Source organism: Bos mutus, chromosome 2 (genome assembly GCF_027580195.1).
Source record: "Bos mutus isolate GX-2022 chromosome 2, NWIPB_WYAK_1.1, whole genome shotgun sequence".
NCBI lineage: Eukaryota > Metazoa > Chordata > Mammalia > Artiodactyla > Bovidae > Bos > Bos mutus.
Genome location: NC_091618.1, coordinates 117,282,629 through 117,303,356, shown reverse-complemented (window position 1 = coordinate 117,303,356; position 20,728 = coordinate 117,282,629). Strand labels below are relative to the sequence as shown.

General features: G+C 42.9%; 1 protein-coding gene across 14 annotated transcripts in view; it reads right to left on the bottom strand.

Annotated features, from left to right (window-relative positions):
* Positions 1 to 14,406, bottom strand: part of OSBPL6 (oxysterol binding protein like 6) — a 217,533-nt gene extending 203,127 nt beyond the window's left edge. For 12 of the 14 annotated variants that reach the window (XM_070358938.1, XM_070358952.1, XM_070358932.1 and 9 more), the window contains exon 1: positions 14,233 to 14,406. The gene's annotated coding sequence lies outside the window, so the exon portion shown is untranslated. The remainder of the gene's footprint in view (positions 1 to 14,232) is intronic. The other 2 variants (XM_070358990.1, XM_070358993.1) reach the window with 1 other exon arrangement.
* Positions 14,407 to 20,728: the final 6,322 nt, after the last annotated feature.

The following is a 20,728-nucleotide window of genomic DNA, read 5'->3' as shown; positions in this document are numbered from 1 at the left end:
ACACCCACCACCACCACCATCACCACCAAATGCTCTTGCCCCATTCAGCTCAGTTCAGTCGCTCAGTCATGTCCGACTCTTTGCGACCCCATGAATCGCAGCACGCCAGGACCCGTCCATCACCAACTCCCGGAGTTCACCCAGACTCATGTCCATCGAGTCAGTGATGCCATCCAGCCATCTCATCCTCTGTCATCCCCTTCTCCTCCTGCCCCTAATCCCTCCCAGCATTAGAGTCTTTTCCAATGAGTCAACTCTTCACATGAGGTGGCCAAAGTACTGGAGTTTCAGCTTTAGCATCATTCCTTCCAAAGAAACCCCAGGGCTGATCTCCTTCACAATGGACTGGTTGGATCTCCTGCATTCCAAGGGACTCTCAAAAGTCTTCTCCAACACCACAGTTCAAAAGCATCAATTCTTTGGTGCTCAGCCTTCTTCACAGTCCAACTCTCACATCCATACATGACCACTGGAAAAACCATAGCCTTGACTAGACGGACCTTTGTTGGCCAAGTAATGTCTCTGCTTTTGAATATGCTATCTAGGTTGGTCATAACTTTCCTTCCAAGGAGTAAGCGTCTTTTAATTTCACGGCTGCAGTCACCATCTGCCATGATTTTGGAGCCCCAAAAAATAAAGTCTGACACTGTTTCCCCATCTATTTCCCATGAAGTGATGAGACTGGATGCCATGATCTTCGTTTTCTGAATGTTGAGCTTTAAGCCAACTTTTTCACTCTCCTCTTTCACTTTCATCAAGAGGCTTTTTAGTTCCTCTTCACTTTCTGCCATAAGGGTGGTGTCATCTCCATATCTGAGGTTATTAATATTTCTCCCGGCAATCTTGATTCCAGCTTGTGCTTCTTCCAGTCCAGCATTTCTCATGATATACTCTGCATGTAAGTTAAATAAGCAGGGTGACAACATACAGCCTTGATGTACTCCTTTTCCTATTTGGAACCAGTCTGTTGCTCCATGTCCAGTTCTAACTGTTTTTTCCTGACCTGCATACAAATTTCTCAAGAGGCAGATCAGGTGGTCTGGTATTCCCATCTCTTTCAGAATTTTCCACAGTTTATTGTGATTCCTGTCCTTATAGTTCTTAATGCCATTTAAAACAGCAATGTACTTTTACTGACTGTGTGTATTATCATGTCAGTTCTAGGAGAGCAGGGACCTTTTCTGATTTCTAAGCACAAATATTTTGTCAAATAAATTAACCACCCTGTTAAGATTAGAGAAGGTGAGAATGATAACTCATTGCCAATATTCACAGCAACTGTAAACAAAGTCTAATAACCAGATCTAACCAGCACTAACTAGACTTCATGCCATCTTAACTATTTTGCTCTATCTGTAAAATGAACCCCTGAGCTAAAGAAAAACAACTTCGGAAAAATAAGGGGTAAAAAACATTCCCTACTTACTACTTCAAAGATGTGGCTGAAAAAAAAAAAATTACTTCAGTATTTCCCATATGTCAGAAGATAGACTCACCTCCTGGAAGGGCAGCACACACAGGTATCAGAAAGCTGACTCTTAATGGAAGGAGAAAACAAAGATCTGGGGAGGAGTGGAGGCAGTCAGTTAAAAGTCAAAGAAGAAGAAGATTTCTAGGGTTATTTGGTAAAGGAGCAATTCATGCAGCCCCACAGCCAAAGTCGTCTGTATTAAAGAGGAGAACAAGAACGTACACTTGTAGGGAGGACTTCCCTGGTGGGCCAGTGGTTAAGAATCTGCCTGCCAGTGCAGGACATGCAGGTTCAATCTCTGGTCCAGGAAGATTCCACACGTCCCTGAGCCAACTAAGCCCATGCACACAACTACTTGAGCCCTCTTTCCTAGAGCCCCTGTTATTCAACAAGAGAAGCCACTGCAACGTGAAGCCTGCACCCCACAGCTACAGAAAAGCCTTCGCAGTATCGAAGACCCAGCAGAGCCAAAACAAAAACAAAAAAATTTTTAAACGTACACTCAGTCCAGAGTTACTACTGTCATTTTATTGGACTCTGTTGTTGGTTGTTGGAGGGGGGGTCTCCATGTGCAATTTTTTTAATGTGAAGTATAGAAAACATTCTAGAGAGATTTCTATTCTTAAAAAAGAAATGAGGCTTAAAATTAGGAGAAGAGTTCATAATTAACAGGGTGTCACTTTTTGGAAACACTTCTTTCCTTGATAATGTTAGAAAAACACAGAGTTGCGAAGCAGGGAAGTTCGAAGCAACCACAGAGTGGACACCTAAGGGCTCTGAAGACAGAAAGGAATGAGAAAGAGCTCTGGCCCTAAAAAAGGGGTGCCCTTCTAACTTGGGAAAGCAAATCTTACAAGAAGGCAACAAAATGCAGTCGCACAGTGAACCTGGGAGAGAAGGATAAGCCGCTGGGCTGCAAGGAACTCTGACTGCCATGCGGGGTTCAAAAAGGGAAGAGAGCATCCCAGGCAAAATGGCTGCACGACGGAGGCTGTGAGGGAACAAAAGGCCTCTGTTGGGAAGGGGCAGAGCTGCACCCTGGCAAGGAGCCAGAGGTGGGCTTACCTTGTGACTGATGACTGCTTTACCTCGGACTGGTCAGAAATTGGGATTTTTCTACTTTGACTTTCCACATATAATCAACTAATTTTCAAAGAATCAGTTAAAAAAAAAAACCTGCTGAATATAACTGCAGCTGGTATTTGATTTCCAAGTCACCTCTGAATTTTACAGGGACACAGGGAAGGTTGGCATTAAATCAGTTATCACTGGACAAGTCTAGGGAAAAACTGTAGTTATTTTGGTCTTCTGGCTGTTTGGATTTTAGGCAAATGGGAAATTAAGGCATGATTAATACCTGTACTTTCTGTCTTCATAAGACTTAATAGTTCTCCAAGTGTTTTCATGTACTAATTGGAAATATGGTCACTCCAATAACCACTGTTTTGCTGTCATTTATCAGATGAAGCTCCCAGGTGTTACTGGCCCAGGGTCAGATGCTTAACAAGCAGAGAAGCTGGGAACAGAACTTGGGTATCCATGATATTAATACCTCCTCCAGGGCTCTTCCTGTCAAACGATACTGCTTCTCCAAAGTGGGTACTGTGATAAAAATCACCAGAAGATAGCAGGCCATTTTCAAAGAGCGATACAGTAAAGGGGGGAAGAAAAAGTTGAACGTCTGGCAAGAAGAAGCACAATACCATGTTTACGTGTATTTTATTTAACATATGCTACTGAGTCTCTTATAGAAATGTAAACGTTCATTCATGTCAAACTAAACTTGCTCCTAAACTCCCACTGGGAACCAGACACATTAGATACACAGGTTAAGGATCAAATGCATCCTGAAATTTCAAAAGCCAAGGAAAGTTACGTAAGGAATCTTCTAGATACTGACACACATGCCCCAAAGAGCTGGCCAGTGCCTCCTCTTCTGTGATAAAGAGTTTCTCTGACCTCTCTCCACTTACCTCTATCATTCTCTGCTCTTCAAATCACCCTGCTCTGACAGCCAACTCTTCTCATGGTACACTACTACGAGGCTGCTGCCTATTCCTCCTAGTTTCTAAACAAACTTGAAAAAGACCATAGATACTAAACTATCAGAACTTCCAAAGAGAAAAGTAATGCATGTATTTAGTTGATTCATTTATCAGGATACATATTTAATTCTCGGAGAAGGTGATGGCCCCCCACTCCAGTACTCTTGCCTGGAAAATCCCATGGACGGAGGTGCCTGGTGGGCTGCAGTCCATGGGGTCATTAAGAATCAGACATGACTGAGTGACTTCACTTTCACTTATTTAATTCTAACTTCTAAAGGTTAAAAGAAAGAGACTGATGTAACATTTCCCCACTGTATATTTGGTGAGTGTCATTCCTGATTTAAAATGACCAATTCCAAATGAAGGCTATGTCTATTAACTTCGCATAAATATGTATTAATGATGATAATTAAAACTATTTTTATTTCTTTTAAGGAAAATTATTTTGCAGTACAATACCTCTGGTAGTTACCAAGTTTTTCCTTTTCTTTAGTATAACTCATAGTTATTCACATTACTGCTTTTAAAAGCCATATCAGCACATAATTACTCTTCCCAAAGTTATGACCCACTAACCATTCAACTGTTTCCTTAGCTTTCTCCTTCTTACTATTCTATAACTTAGTATTAGATACCCTTTGTGGGCATTAGGGGGGTAAAGACAAGATGAAACCATCACCCTATGAATGCATGAGTTTAAGAGTAGAATATCATAAATGGTTTCAGAAGTCATTAGAAAAATATTCCATGAAATGGTTTATTCAAGGGATGAAGGGAATCATCTTAGCTATAAAACAAGGAAGATGGAAGAGACAGTGATTCCCAGAATGGGCACTTTTAAAAAATGCACATTCCTGGACACCATACCAAACCTCAAGGGTAGCAGAGGACCTCAAGCCTGTGGCCTATAAAATGACTTTCTCTCCACTTTATCATGTCAGCTGCATCTTATGAAGTTAGGCTGCCATGACTACCATCTCTCTTTCTGTGTTCTACCAGCCTCAGGCTTCTGCCACCACCTTCTTTGATGTCTGTTCCCCCTGAACTCTCATCTGCACCCTGATCCTAACCAACTCCCTTGAGTCTCCTTTCCAGGAAGACCTGTTAGCTAGGGCACAGTGGCAAGGGCAGGGCGACTGCACAGAACCAAGGTCGTGCCAACTCTGTCCCCAAGGGCAACCGCTGCCAGTTTCCCTCCTCTTTGAACTTTAGCCTGTCAGGGTGGCAGTGAGGGTGAGTCTTTATGACAACTATATCATGTTCCTCTATCAACATAGAACAGGACCCAACGTTGCAAAGGAACGCTATTGGTTACAATTACTCAACATTCTAGATCAACACAAGGGATCCTCAAGAAATTTAAAAACTATCTCGGCTTGAATACATAATATGTTCAGATATTTAAGAGTTGAAATAGTAGTGGAGGTATACTTAAACAGTATGCTAAATAAGTGTCCTTCTCATTCCCACCCCAAAAACCCAGTTCTCTTCCTTGGAGCTAATCACTGTTACTAGTTCATTGTGTCACCTTCAAGAGATAGTCTCCAGAGTCACAAACATAAGCACATATTTAACATCAATGACCACAAACTGCTCTGCACCTAGATTTGTTCCCTTCTTACATCTTAGAGATCATTCCACGTCAGCAAATACAGAACCACTCCACAAATATAGATCATTCCACATCAGCTTTATAACAGCTACCTAGTCTTGTTTCTGCTCCCTATTTAACCAATCTCGTATTGATGGATCTCTTGCTCTCTAAATCTTTGTTGTTATAGACAATGCCACAGTGGATGTCTTGGTGAAATTCATTTTGCAATGTACAAATACATCTGTAGCAAAATTTCTTAGATTTCCTGGGATGAGAAGACAGGTGGCTTCTTAATTTTGGCAATATTGCCAAATTGCTATCCACAGATGCTGTGCCATTTTGTACCCCTACTAACCTGGGATTTCTTTGGAAGGAATGATGCTAAAGCTGAAACTCCAGAACTTTGGCTACCTCATGTGAAGAGTTGACTCATTGGAAAAGACCCTGATCTGGGAGGGATTGGGGGCAGGAGGAGAAGGGGACAACAAAGGATGAGATGGCTGGATGGCATCACTGACTCGATGGACGTGAGTCTGAGTGAACTCCGGGAGTTGGTGATGGACAGGGAGGCCTGGCGTGCTGCGATTCATGGGGTCGCAAAGAGTTGGACATGACTGAGGGACTGAACTGAACTGAACTGAACAATGTATGCGCCCATCAGTTTCTGTGAAGCCCTGCCACCCCAAGGAATTAACAAACATTAAGATCTTTGCCAATTTAACAGGTTAAATAGTTTCAAATTGCATTTCTTTATGAGTTGAGCATAATTATATATTTTTAAGTGCCACTAGTAATTCCTTTTCTGTGAACTGTTTCTTCATTTCCTTTGCCCCTTTTCTAGTAGATTAGCAGTCATTTTTCTCATTGATACATAGGAGCTCTTTGGATATTAAGAAGTAAACCCTAGTCTATGACACATTAAAAATAGTTTCTTCCTGGTGTGATGATGTTTTCTCTTTCCTCTTACACATACATACTGCTGCTGCTGCTGCTAAGTCACTTCAGTCGTGTCTGACTCTGTGCAACCCCATAGACAGCCTCATACCAGGCTCCTCTGTCCCTGGGATTCTCCAGGCAAGGACACTGGAGTGGGTTGCCATTTCCTTCTCTGATGCATGGAAGTGAAAAGTGAAAGTCAAGTCGCTCAGTCGTGTCCAACTCTTAGCGATCCCATGGACTGCAGCCTACCAGGCTCCTCCGTCCATGGGATTTTCCAGGCAAGAGTACTAGAGTGGGGTGCCATTGGCTTCTCCCTTATACATACTACCTTTTCTTGAATGAAATTAATTTATCAATTTCCATCTTATGCCTTCTTTTTTTTCTTTAAGGTGTTTAAAAACTTTGTTTTAAGTGTAGAAATAGACATCTTCTACAATGAAGTGAAGTGAAGTGAAAGTCGCTCAGTTGTATCTGACTCTTTGCGACCCCATAGACTATCTAGTCCATGGAATTCTCCGGGCCAGAATACTGGAGTGGGTACCTTTCCCTTCTCCAGGAGATCTTCCCAACCAGAATACTGGAGTGGGTAGCCTTTCCCTTCTTCAGGGGATCTTCCCAACCCAGGGATTGAACCGAGGTCTCCCGCATTGCAGGCAGATTCTCTACCAACTGAGCGATCAGGGAAGCCCATCATCTACAGACCATCTCTTTAGATTTACATGTTTATTTCTTCTGTTGGCATTTTTTGAAATAAAACTGGAAGACAAGCTGGGATATAATATATCCATCTACTTCCTTCCATGACCTTCCTGTTCCATTTTACTGAGTTTCTATAGAATTTGAACTCTTCTTTTCCCCGCTTTCTTCCTAAAGTTTCCTACATTTGCTTGACCTACCTTGGAGATCACACTCTTTTTATAGTTCTTGCTCAATTTGAAGTTTATTGAGATCAAAAAGAATTTCATTAATGGCTTTCATAATCAACATGCCATTCAAACTGCACTACTTTTTCTATTTTAGGGAAATTATACCACAAAAACTGTTCAGATTGTTGCCTGATGGGGTGTGAATATGCAAAAGCTTGTCTAGCTGCTAGAGACAAACAAAAAGCAAAAATGTTACCTTAATTTCAAATAAATCAGACTTTCCTCTTTATCTCCAGAGATGACATGTAACAAAAATGTTTTAATTGCAATGTTCCTTTAGATACTTTATTCTTTAAACTTTAGTAGTATGTTACTGGTAGCAACACTGTATTATGTATAAAAATATACCAAGGTAACTTCAAATTTATGATAAAACTTAAGCACTGGTTTAGGAGCTGTGAAATAAAGCTATTGCTGGAAATTGAGGCCACGTTTATTTTAGATTTGACTTTTGAAAAAAAAAGATTCTAAAAATATACTGCTGTTGTTCTCCCTTCTACTTCCACACTTTTCAAAAGGTGAATAGGTCTGTCTCAAGAGTTATAGTAAGAATTGCCTCAATAAGATACAAGGTAAAAAAGTAAGAGCTGATGTCCTGTTTCTGACAACTCCCTCTACACTTCAATTTTGTCTCATATTAGCTTATGGAAAGAATGACAGTTTCTTTTACTGATTTCAAAACAAAACAAAAGAAAAAATAATAAAAAAGTTGTGCCTGAAATGAATCTTGTTTTTTTTATAAGTAGCCGCCTGGTTCCTGTGTCCTGAAAAAACAGGCACTTGACCCTTGGTGTAGCTTCTGTTCGACTTTTTATCACGGGAACGGATTGGTCTGATTTCTTGGCCCTCGTCTTGAATTGGCCATATACAAGGTCCCTGGCCAGTGGACTGAAGGCTTTGTCTAAGACGACATGGGTCAGCTCAGAGGATGTGGGGGAGGGTGTTTTATCTTCCCCGTTGTCGTTTGAGGTTTTGATCTTCTCTGAGTAAAGAGGCCATTTATCTTTGTAAACACATAACATTTTGCTTTCTCCAGTTTTCTGTTAATGGTGAAAGAATGGAAGTGAATAAAGTTTTACTGATTTTTGAGACACTAAAAAAAAAAAAAGAATGACAAAGAAAAAGAGAGAAGCACAAGGTAATTTAATTTCCCCTATCCTTTCCCATCCATTGAGTTAAAAGGCAAAGCTATGGGTATCAAAATAGCAAACATCAAAAAATTTTAAATAATGATATTTATTTAATCCCTCATCACACCCTCAAAAATGAAGACTTTTCTCTAAAAATCTAAGAAAATCTTCAGAATAAATGTTCAATTTCACTTCCTATACCAACCACTCAAAGAAAATGACAGAAAGCAAGCTTAAAACCCACTGAAGATGTTGCTATTGATTCATCTTGTTATTCACCTACCCATAATGTAGGGTTCCTGTTACCACCAAAAGAAGTAAATTATTTGGCACACTATCTTCTAAAGGAGCTGGCACCTCACTGGGCAAGTCTCAGGGCCTCAGTTTTTCCACTTGTAAAATGGGAGAGGTTGGAATTGGAATAAAAGATTTTTTTTAAGCCCTTCTCTCTTCATGGCAAATAGATGGGGAAACAGCGGCAGACTTTATTTTGGAGGGCTCCAAAATCACTGCAGACGGTGACTGCAGCCATGAAATTAAAAGACGCTTACTCCTCAGAGGGAAAGTTATGACCAACCTAGACAGCATATTCAAAAGCAGAGACATTACTTTGCCAAAAAAGGTCCATCTAGTCAAGGCTATGGTTTTTCCAGTGGTCATGTATGGATGTGAGAGTTGGACTATAAAGAAAGCTAAGCACTGAAGAATTGATGCTTTTGAACTGTGGTGTTGGTGAAGACTCTTGAGAGTCCCTTGGACTGCAAGGAGATCCAACCAGTCCATCCTAAAGAAATCAGTCCTGAATATTCATTGGAAGAACTGATGTTGAAGCTGAAACTCTAATACTTTGGCCACCTGATGCGAAGAGCTGACTCATTTGAGAAGACCCTGACGCTGGGAAAGATTGAGGGTGGGAGAAGGGGACGACAGAGGATGAGATGGTTGGATGGCATTACCGACTCAATGGACATGAGTTTGAGTAAACTCCGGGAGTTGGTGAAGGACCGAGAAGGCAATGGCACCCCACTCCAATACTCTTGCCTGGAAAATCCCATGGATGGAGGAGTCTGGTAGGCTGCAGTCCATGGGGTCGCTAAGAGTCGGGCACGACTGAGCGACTTCACTTTTACTTTTCACTTTCATGCATTGGAGAAGGAAATGGCAGCCCACTCCAGTGTTCTTGCCTGGAGAATCCCAGGGACGGCAGAGCCTGGTGGGTTGCCGTCTATGGGGTCGCACAGAGTCTGACACAACTGAAGCGACTTAGCAGCAGCAGCAGCAGCAGGGAGGCTTGGCGTGTTGCAGTCCATGCGGTTGCAAAGAGTCGGACACGACTGAGCGACTGGACTGAACTGAACACCTCTAACACCGTGTGTGTGTGTGTGTGTGTGTGTGTGTGTGTTGCTCAATACTGTCTGACTCTTTGCAACCCTATGGACCGTAGCCCGTGAGGCTCCTCTGTCCATGGGATTTCCCAGGCAAGAATACTGGAGTGGGTTGCCATTTCCTTCTCCAGGGGATCTTCCTGACCCAGGGATCGAACCCAGGTCTCCGGCATTGCAGGCAAATTTTTACCATCTGAGTCAACAGGGAAGCCTTCTAACACCTTATCTAATATAAACGTCATTCAAGAATCAGCACATCAAGGAAATATAAGTATTTTCAGTGTCTGGGTACCTTCTTCATATATTTTATGAATTGACCTCTAGGTTTTATTGAATAGAAAAATATACAATCCATCATCTCTAAAGGAGAAGATAACTTTTGTATATTAATCATGAATTCTTTGTACTCAGTCTCATAATCCTGGTGATATTAAATATTATATTAAATGATAATCTGCCAATATTTTACTTAATTATTTTTACCTATTTAAAATTATTTTTATGTACTTAAGCTTATTTTTTAATTTACTTAAGCTTATTTTACAGGTTAAGTAACATACTTAATGTTCTCTCTAGCCTAGTTATCCCTTAGATAGTCTTGGATATCAAACTATCCAAGACTATAGTGGCCTTGGAGTGGCCTCCTTGGAGTAGCTCTGTTTGTCAACTTACTATATAGATTTTCTGAGACATTGGCCCTATCCATTGGAATTCTCTCACCTGGAGTAGTTTTTATTTTCAAGTAATCTGCAAAACCACTGCAAGAAAGAGTCTTCAGACATTTCTGCTTCTCGTAATTCATCACTCTATTAACATTATCCTTTTACAGATATTTAGCATTTGTTTTATACTATATTTTAAGAAAAACTACATTTATACAAACACAATGTAAGTGAATACCCACTTATAAGAAAACATTTCACATAATCCACCAGGAACTTCGTCTTGAAACCATCAAGATTTAATATGCTCTTGAGATTCTGTAATACCCAAATTGGACCTCTTAATAACCATTCATCTTTGTCTATTTTCTATTTTTCTCTTTAAAAATCAATTCAACACTGTCATGTTCCATTCCCAGCAAATCTGAACTCAACCATCCAACTATCCCTTCCCTAATCTCTGTCTTTCTCCTACTTGACAACATGTGTCTTCATGACAATAGGACTTAACCATGAATAAGTCCTTTTACAGCTTCTGTTACATAAATCTGGAAAAAGTTTAGGGAACAAAAGAAAAAATAGACACTTCATGCAAATTCTAAAACCAAAGCCAGATCCACCCCACACACATGCATACATATTCAACAGTGATTTGTTTTTGGTAGATGCTGTTTTGAGTAGATTCTTAAGGGCAGGCATGTTTTTGACCCAGCATCTAACAAGGCATCTGGCACATACTAGGTGTTCAGTAAACGAAGGTTGAACAAAGAAGAACATGCAATATCACTGCCACATGAGACCCACAGGAGTGACCAGCCAAGGGTTTGGTAATCAAATGGATGGACATAGTGTGCGTGTGTGCTAAGTAGCTTCAGTCATATCCAGCTCTTTGTGAACCTATGAACCACAGTCTGCCAGGCTCCTCTGTCCAAGGGATTCTCCAGGCAAGAATACTGGAGTAGGTTGCCATGCCCTCCTCCTGGAGATCTTCCCTACCCAGGAACTGAACCCGCATCTCTTGGGTTCCCTACACTGGCAGACAGGTTCTTTACCACTAGTACCAGCTGGGAAGCCCAGGAATGGATACAGAACTACTTCCAGAGTTCATGGAGACTCAGAACAACACTAGAAGGGCAGACCACCAAGTTCAGTAACTGACATGTCAGTATCAGAAAACATATGTCAGTTATCCCTAAAATTAACTTTAGTTCATATTCTTTATCAAAGCTACTAAGTTCACTCTGAATTTCAAATCATTGAATATATCTATTCAGGGGATGTAAGGAATGTATAGCTGAAGCAGGGGATGTGGATAATCATCCCTGAATAATAAAGGTTTATAGTCCTTTATTCTCTTAGGAGCTTCTTTTTTGATAACTTCTGACTTTAGTGGTAAACAACAAGGTTTTTTTCTTGGGAGGTCTTTCTTTCTTCTCTCTTTCTGTCTTAAAGATGTTGCCACATTGTCATTCAACTGCTTTTGGAACTACCAGCAAGATGTTCTCCAAATCACTATGCCAAGGGAAAGCAATTTAACACACACACATACACGTATGATTGTTTGTATTTGATTATTTGTGTTTGCTTGTTTCCCTGGCTTCTGTAAGTTAGTACAATTTTGGAAAATAATTTGGCAATTTCTATAAGTTGAATATTCACATATCCTACACAATCAACAATTCTATACCTTGGTATTCACCCAAGGGAACACCTGCCCGTGTACCCCAGGAAATATGAATGAGCAAAGCAGCATTCTGCAATCTTCTTAAAAATGAAAAAAAAAAAGGGTTATTGGTGGGAGAGCAGGGAAACATTTTGTTACAGATACATGATGGAACATTGTACAGCAGTGTAAGTCAATGAACTTACAACATAGACGAATCATAGTGACATAATGTTGAGTGGGGAAAAAAAGTTTCACACATCAACAGATAGTATATGAGACCTTTTCTCAAAATCAAAAACAAACTAAAAAAAGGTATTATAATTATTACTTAAGCTCTGCAGTTAAACAACAACAACAAAAATCCTCTTTTGAGAATTCGTGCTTTATCCTTCCATAGAGGACCACAAACTTCTATCTACTTATGCATTAACCTAATTCTACAATTATAGAATTACGTATAATTCTATACAATTCTTCAACAATGCTACAGATATTCAACAACAAATATTTCATCTTGGAAGGACTTTACCTTTCTTTTTGGAATAAAGTTAACTAACACAAGGTTAAAGCAATCTAAGGACAAGAAAACTTATTTTAAGCAATTCTGTAAAAGTCTAATAGAATCACATTTTACTATAGCCAAGGGACAACTGATAAATCATCATAATCTGAAACTAAGATATCCCAAAAGGAATTCATCCACTGATTGTAGAATTGAGCTATCAACATCAAAACTGAAAATATGGGCAAACCCTGGATTTTTTAGGCTTTCTAAAAGCAAAGATTTTAATTTCAAAATGCTGTGTTTCTACTTGGAGAAAAAAAAAACATTATTTTTAGGGGGAAACACATGACATTCCGCGTAAAAGAATGATAGGAATAATAGTCCACCTATCAGGGCCTTCCTTATAACCCAAGGAGGGCTATGCATACATATTCTCTATAGGTGATTATAGCCCAGTTACACTGCAGCTTCCCTTCGACCTTGGGAACTCTGCTCATTCTGAGTTACTGCGAGGTCTTCTGTTTCATTTATTATTAGTCTTTGTATCTGCAATGCTGTAGCACTGGATAGGAATATCAACATTGTGAGGTCGCAGTACCTAAAACTGTAGAAATGCTTCCAAAAAACCAAAAAAGGAAGGAGGGAGGGGGGAAAAATACTACCAAGAGGAAAATAAAGTTAATGATATTAAGATGGCCTATTAAATTTTTTACTTTTGGAGAGAGACCATATTTGCTAATCATCTCTGTGAAATACAACTATCCGTTAGCATACAATTTTTAAATTTAAGAAAAGACAGTCAAGAAAAAAAATTGGTATGGGGAGGGGGGAAATCACAATTTACTAAAACTAGTCCAGCGATTTAAAAATGGAAATTCGTATAGAGAAAAATCCTCTAGGACTTTACATCTGGGAGAAAGAAATAATCTGGCACCCCTGTGGGTTCACTTAGTTTCGTGTCAATTGCTTCACGTCCATTATGTAATGCTTTCCCCAGCTTTAAGTCTCTATGTTTAAGCTACCTTCAGGTATATAACAGAACTGCTACAAAATCAGTATCTGGCCATAACTTTCAAAAACAGCTCGAAAGATGTCATGCAGATATATCTGTATTCAGCAGAGGTTTTTTTTAAAAAATGTGCTGGTGTCATTACTTCTCCCCGGCTTCCTCCCCAGGTCTCCCATCCCTTCCTCCCCAGTATCTCCGGCCACACGTTTTGCGGGCAGCTCCCGGCTGGATGCAGGGGAAGCACGTCTTGACTGCAATGCCAACCCTGTCCCGGTCTGAACCAGGGAAGGCAGGCTCGGGCCCGGCCGGGGGTGTGAACGAAGGCTGCAGAGAAGGCTGCAGGGGAGCCAGCAGCGGGTGGGCAGGGGTGCCCCGAGAGGGCAGTCCGCAGTGCACGCGCACAATAAAACCCAATGCACAACTTCCCAGCCGCTCCTCTCGGCTCCCCAGCTTCCCAGAAAGGTGCGGCGTAGGCGTTAGCTGGAGCGGGCGCGGGCGCGCGGGTTCAGTTCTCCGCCGACAATTACATCAGTCCCTGTCCCTGCCCCAGCTTCCAACCCAGCAGCCGGGGCGCGGGGAGCGCGGGGGGGATGCGGGCGGGAGAGCCGGGCGCCCGGAATTCCCTACCACGAGGGGGAGGGGAGGGCGGGGAGCGGGGACCATGACCCAGACGCCCCCTCCCACCACGGCCGCGGGGCGGGATTGTCACCGCCACCTCCCGCTGTCCAGCCAGGGGAACCCCTGGAAGGCTACGACGCCTCGGGGGCCCAAAGCGGGACTGCCCGGCCGCGCGTCCCTGAGGGTCCTCGGCCCTCCGGCCGCGCACAATGCCCCCGGGCCGCGGTGCGGGCACCGTAGTGTGGTTCCGGGTGTCCCCTCCGCAGCTAGGACACCTACCGGGAAGACGAGCAACGGTGCAGCCGATGGTGTGGTGGCAGCGACGGGAGGCGGGAGACGGCCCCGGCGGACGGGCGCGCGGGCCGGCCGGGGAGCCGAGGCGCGGGCGCCGCCTGCGTGGAGCCGCGGTCTCCGGCACCCACAGCGGCGGCGGCGGCGGCGGCGCTGCGCCTCCAGTGGTCCGCGGCGCCGCAGCCCCTCCTCTCCCACGGGCGGGGCGCGCTGGCGGGGCGGCGCTCCCGGCTCCCCGCCCCCGGCTCCCGCTGGCTGGCGGAGCCGGAGTGGAACCGCTGGCTCGCCGGACCTGCTGGACACCTTCTCTGAGCCTCCGGGAGAGCCGCGGGCTGGGCGCGCCGAGCCTCGGGACGCGCGGGGGTCTCACTGCCTGGGCTCACCCCCAGCCGGCCCCGGTGGGAACACCCCTGCTGTCCAGAGACCACAGCCGTGGAGCCCCTTACCCGGCAAACCCGGGCCTGAGCGCCGTAGAAACGACCCGGTTCGCCCTAGCTCCAGCCAGCGGAGGTGGACCAGCCCTGGCTCGCACGGGTTAGCCCAGATGGTCCCAGCGCTCGGGGCCGGGAGAGCAGCCGCTCGAACACCGTGGGAGAGCGGATTCGGAAGAGAACAGCAGCCCGGTCACCTCCCCGGGGACGATGCCCAGCCCCCGTCTCGGGCCTTCATTCAGGTGATCAGTAAACAGACAGGACTGCGTTTGCCTGCTCCCAGCCGTCCCTGACACTCGCGAGCAAAAAGTTCTCAGGCCCGGAAAAAACACCTCACTAGGACCCTTCCCACCCTTTTACATTCTTCTGCTCTTAAACCGTTCCCAGCCTGTGCCAGGGCTGCTTAACCTAAAGGCAAATATGCTAGGAAGGACGGGGTGATTTCTTCTGTAGATGGATGACTGAGGAAATATCGTAAGTATCTCAAGACATTTCTGTCATCACCATCTTCAGGGGAAAAAAATCCCGAGAACACGGATTGTCACAGGAGCTACTACAGATGCAGCGCTGGAGTGCTTTGTGGGCTCTCTGGGGTTCCAGACTGGATGAAGGAGGGTAGCGATGCCTTTAAAAATTTAAGATATTGCTACTCTCAGAGGCAATTCTGATGGCAATTCACCGTTCTCTGTACTGATAAAAAAACAACAACAACCTTGTTTTGCTATGAAACATAATCATATATACTCATTCTCGCACAATTTCTCTTGACTCTCCAATCTCACTTTTTGGTTTAGCAACTTCCACCCTAACATCATTCTTATATCCTCCTATCAAAAAATAATAGATGCTGGACCCTGTGACGTGTCGGTTTCACCTTAACTCCTTCCCTATGAAGAAATTCTCCTCAAGGGGACAACTGGGGTGCTGACCTTCACTTGACCATCACCACATTTTCACCCCTTTCATCTGGATTTTATTGATAGAAACTCTACTGAAATGGCTCTCTCTCTCTTGAGAAAAAAAAGGTAAATCCCACATATAAGAAAATACAAGTGTGAAGGAGATGAGAGGGCACACACAGAGTAGTTAACCTAAAGAAATGCTCAAATATTTTAAGGGAACCTCTAGTAGCAGAGAACTATTAGGGAGGGTAAAGGGACTATCACACCCTAAATCTCATGTTTTGCCTTAAGCACACTTGTATGCTTTCAATTTATTCCATAGTATCTGTGTTGTATTATTTATTTAGTTAGTTATTGGCAGGTGCGCAGCTTGTGGGATCTTAGTTCCTGGACCCTCGGCAGTGAAAATGCAGAGTCCTAACCACTGAACTGTCAGGGAATTTCTTGTTTTATTATTTAAAAATAGGGGGCAAGTCTCCTACGCGTCTTATTGATTAATGATCAAATAAGCTGTGAGGGCACTATACCCATCCATTTGGGGATGTGGGTGAAATGAAGAGAGCTGACATGGAATAATATAAAGGCAGGTTTTCCAGTCTGTGTATCCCAATATTTTGAAAACTTAGACTGGCATATATATGTGAATATGAATAATAGGCTTTTCACTGCTTTCTGAGCTATGACAGGGTTACTGCTCAGAAGTTGCCAGAAAGCAATGTTTTCATTAAGTGTGCTCTTGTTGAGAGATTAGGTCACAAGTCATATGTTGGCAAAAAGGATCTCTGCCTCCTGATTCAGTCCTTCAGTTTGTCTCAGAAATACTTGTTCATTTTCAATGAAAGAAGATAAAGATATTCTTAAATACTACTATTAATGCCATAATTTCAGGATATGGAAATAAACTGGAATCATAGCCCCCACCATCAATTCTTTTCATATCACTCTCACACTTTATTTTCATTGCAATTTTTCTACGTGTATAATTTTAGCTGGGATTTCTTAGGCATACTGAAAAGCTAGAGCTTCAGTGAAAGATGCAATCCCAGGGCATCAAGAGTGAGGAAAAAAACATGTGCAGCAAGGAAGAAGGGAGCAAATGCATGGAGGTGTATTGCCAACCTGGTCTGTGCTTCATGACCCTGAGGAGATGCAGCCAGTTCCTTGGCCACGTGATGTGTCTATGAACACTTCAGTTCAGTTCAGTTGCTCAGTCATGTCCGCCTCTTTGCAACTCCATGGACTGCAGCATACCAGGACTCCCTGTCTGTCACCAGCTCCCGGAGCTTCCTCAAACTCATGTCCATCGAGTCGATAATGCCACCCAACCATCTCATCTTCTGTTGTCCCCTTCTCTTCCTGCCTTCAATCTTTCCCAGCATCAGGGTCTTTCCCAGGGGGTCAGTTCTTCCTGTCAGGTGGCCAAAGCAGGCTCTATAGAAAACATGTGGAAGCTGTCTGTTAAAGCAAGGACCAAAAAAGAAATTTACCTGCAAGCTCCCTCCCAATTCCTTTCCCCCACTGGTCAAAGTTATCCGGCTGGTGGTTAATCCTCCCAGCTTCCAAGTTGAGTCATCTGATCCATTTGGTAAAAAGAAACAAACCCCATCCCCTGCAGCCATGGTATGGTATTTCTGCAGGAGTGTTCCATAGGTAAATTGGTTATTCTGGAAACTGTTTTCCAGAATCCCCTTGTAGGTTTGTGTTTGTCTGGGTGGAGAAAGCTGAAGTTGCCTGAGGTTTGAGTTTCATTTAAACAGAAGTGAAGCAGCAGCCATTCAACTCTGAAGGTTGTAATTGGTTAGATGTGGCAAAAGACAAACGTCTGGATGTAAGAAAGTTCTTGTTCTCACTCTTTTCTGTCCTGTGTTCTCCTTGGCCAAACAACTGTGACCACAGTCAGGCTAATGGACTCTTCGCAGAGACTCAGAGGTGGGAATCACAAAGACCCCACCACTTTTCCATAGACATCTGTACTGGTGGTCCATGTGGTCCTGCCACAGCAGCTGAACGTGCCTAGCTTCCAGATTTCCCTACAAGCTCAGATTTCCCTTTGCTTATGTCAGGGCTGGTCTCTGATCTTTCAACAACCACTTTTCAGTCTCTTAATTACCCACCTCCTCCCACAAGTGTGGAAGTCTAATTCTTCAACATTCTCAGAGGGCTTCTGCTTCCCTGATCGAACCATATTGTTGAGGGCTTAAACCCGTGGCTGCTCTGCTCCATGAGTCACTGTGGAGGGGTGGGCAGTTGAAGCAGTTGAGGCATATCTCGGAGACCCGGAGAAATGTGAGGCCAAGAGAAGCTGGGGAGGTACTCTAGCCGTGTCCAATATAAGCGACACTAATATTTATAATTTGCTTAGTGTTTGTTCCTGCAGTCCATGGGGTCGCTGAGGGTCGGAAGCGACTGAGCAACTTTACTTTCACTTTTCACTTTCATGCATTGGAGAAGGAAATGGCAACCCACTCCAGTGTTCTTGCCTGGAGAATCCCAGGGACAGGGGAGCCTATTGGGCTACCGTCTATGGGGTCACACAGAGTAAGACATGACTGAAGTGACTTAGCATAGCATAGCATAGTGTTTGTTCATTAAGAGTGTTCTGCCTTGAAAATATTTTTAGTATTGCTAAATTATTCACTACTTTTATAATAAATTAACCTAATTTAGTGAATCACTCCCCCATTATCAAAATGAACAATGGCTCATTTTACCTTTGTTAAAACATCATTTTGGTTCCTTGAATGGAAAACAATAAATCAAATCTCAGTTAGAAAATTGTGACTAGTATCTTTCCCCAGCTATGGAAGCATCCTCTCCATGTATAAAGTTGAGCATAAAGATGAGCAATCCCTTTGTAATTTACTCTTTGTAGAGTAAGGGTTTTTTTGTTTGTTTTGTTTTTTTTACAAATTTACCATTTTACAATACAAAAAGAACATAGTGAAAAAATCAAAAGGCAAACTCTTTGAAATAATGAATTCTTGCAGAAAGGGTCCAATGTTACCTAGTGCTTCTAGGGTGAGGGGCTTTGATCTATCCTTACCTGAAGTTTGTTTATTTGTCTGTCAGACTTGGTGCTGCTTTTGAATATGTGCATACACTTGCCCACACCTTCAGTTTCTACAATGCTTCATAAAAATCAATGCATTGTTGAAACTTTATTAGTAAGAATATTGCTATCAAGAACTCCTTTGTGGAATATAGTGAATATTTTATAATAATTACAAATGCAGTATAACCTTTAAAAATTGTGAATCATTATATTGTCCATCTGTAACATATATTATTGTATATCAACTATACTTCAGTTAACAAAAAGAACTGCTGTGTAAACATCTGACAAATTCAGAAGCTTAACCCCATGTCCCAAACTCCATTTAGTTCCATACCCTCCTTCCCTACATTGTTGTGATCTGCTCAGATGACTTGCTGATCCAGACCACAGAATACTATCTCCACTTCAGAGTGAACCATTCATTCGGAGTGCTTATTAGATGCCTAAAAAGGATTGAGAATTGGATTTTGTTGAGATTATAAGTTGTAGGGGTTGAGGTGGTTTTGGTACTGGCTTCGTTCATTTAATTTAATAAGTATTTATTGAGTGTCTGCTGTTTGTTAGCCATTATTTTCGGTGCTTGAGATATGAGTGAGCAAAATGTAGAGCCTGCCCTCATACAGCTTACATTCCAGAGGAGCCTACCAGAGTCCTCCCTCCATGGGATTTTCCAGGCAAGAGTACTGGAGTGCGTTGCCATTTCCTTCTCCAGGGGATCTTCCCGACCCAGGGACTGAACCCAGGTCTCCCACATTGTAGGCAGACACTTTACCATCTGAGCCACCAGGGAAGTCTAGAGGAGGGAGACAGACAATCAACTATAGAGCAAATAGATTAGTAAATTGCATGATGTGTTAGGAAGCCATCAAGTGATATGAGCACATTAAGACAGATGGAGGTGGGCAGCCAAGTTGCTGTACAGTAAGCTCCCCACATAGGAACCCTCAGGTTGAGAATTTTCAAACATGCAAACGTGCTACTACCAAGACATCACTGAATCATTTTTTTTCCCCCCAAGAGGGTACGTAGAATTGAATCCAGCAAGTACCAGAACCATGCCATCTGCGTCAGGCATGAGTGAAACTGCAGCTTGCCCTGCCTCCTGCTGCTGAAGTCCTTTAGCTCTATCATCTCCTACTTCCTCTCCCTCCTCCAGGCTGTAACCTCTTTCATGTTTCCTTGATGCCAGCCCTTGTATGCCAGCTGTTGCACTGTACTACTGTACTTTTCAAAGTACAGTACTGTAGGATAAAAAATGTTTTCCTTATTTTTTGTTTTTTTTATGTATTATTTGTGTGGAAAGTATTATAAGCCTATTACACTACAGTACTATGTAGCTGACTGTGTTAATTGGGTACCTAGGCTAACTTTATTGGACTTATGAACACACTCCTGGAAGGAGATTCATTCATATGTAAGTGACTTATTAAAGAAAGTGGTCAATCTAGGTCTCATCGAGTAGATGGCATTTGAGGAAAGACTTGAAGGGGATGAGGAAGTTAATCTCGCAGATGTATGGGCATGGGAGGTTCCCATCCCATTCAGAGAGACCAGCCACTACAAAACCTTGGGAGTGGGTATGCCTGCTATGTTCCAGAAAGGACAAGGAGGCCAGAGTGCCTGAAACAGAATGAGCATGGGAATATGAGGAGAGAGAGGTAATGGGGCCCGAATCATAGAGGGTCTGTAGGCCACTGTGAGCACTTTGGTTTTATTCTGAGTGAGATGGTTGCCAATCACAGGTATATGCAGTGGAGTGAAATGATTTGACTTGTTTTAAGAGCTGCTCTGACTGCTGTGTCAAGAATAGGTGGTAGGGGGCAAGGTTGTAAGCAGGGGGGAAGCTGTGCCATCATCCAAGTGAATGATAAAGTGGATCAGGCCAGAAGGTAAGAAGGGGTTGAATTTAATCTGCATTTTAAAGGTAGAGCTGACTGGATATTTTGATGGATTGGATTGTACTTACTGATAAGTGTTTGCATGAGTTATGATTGACTTATTTCCATTGTACTCTTTACTTGTTGGTGAGGCTGTGGGAGGAAACATGGGGTCCTGCTGTCTCCGGATATTTGTGCCTGCTGATCACTGGCTAAGAT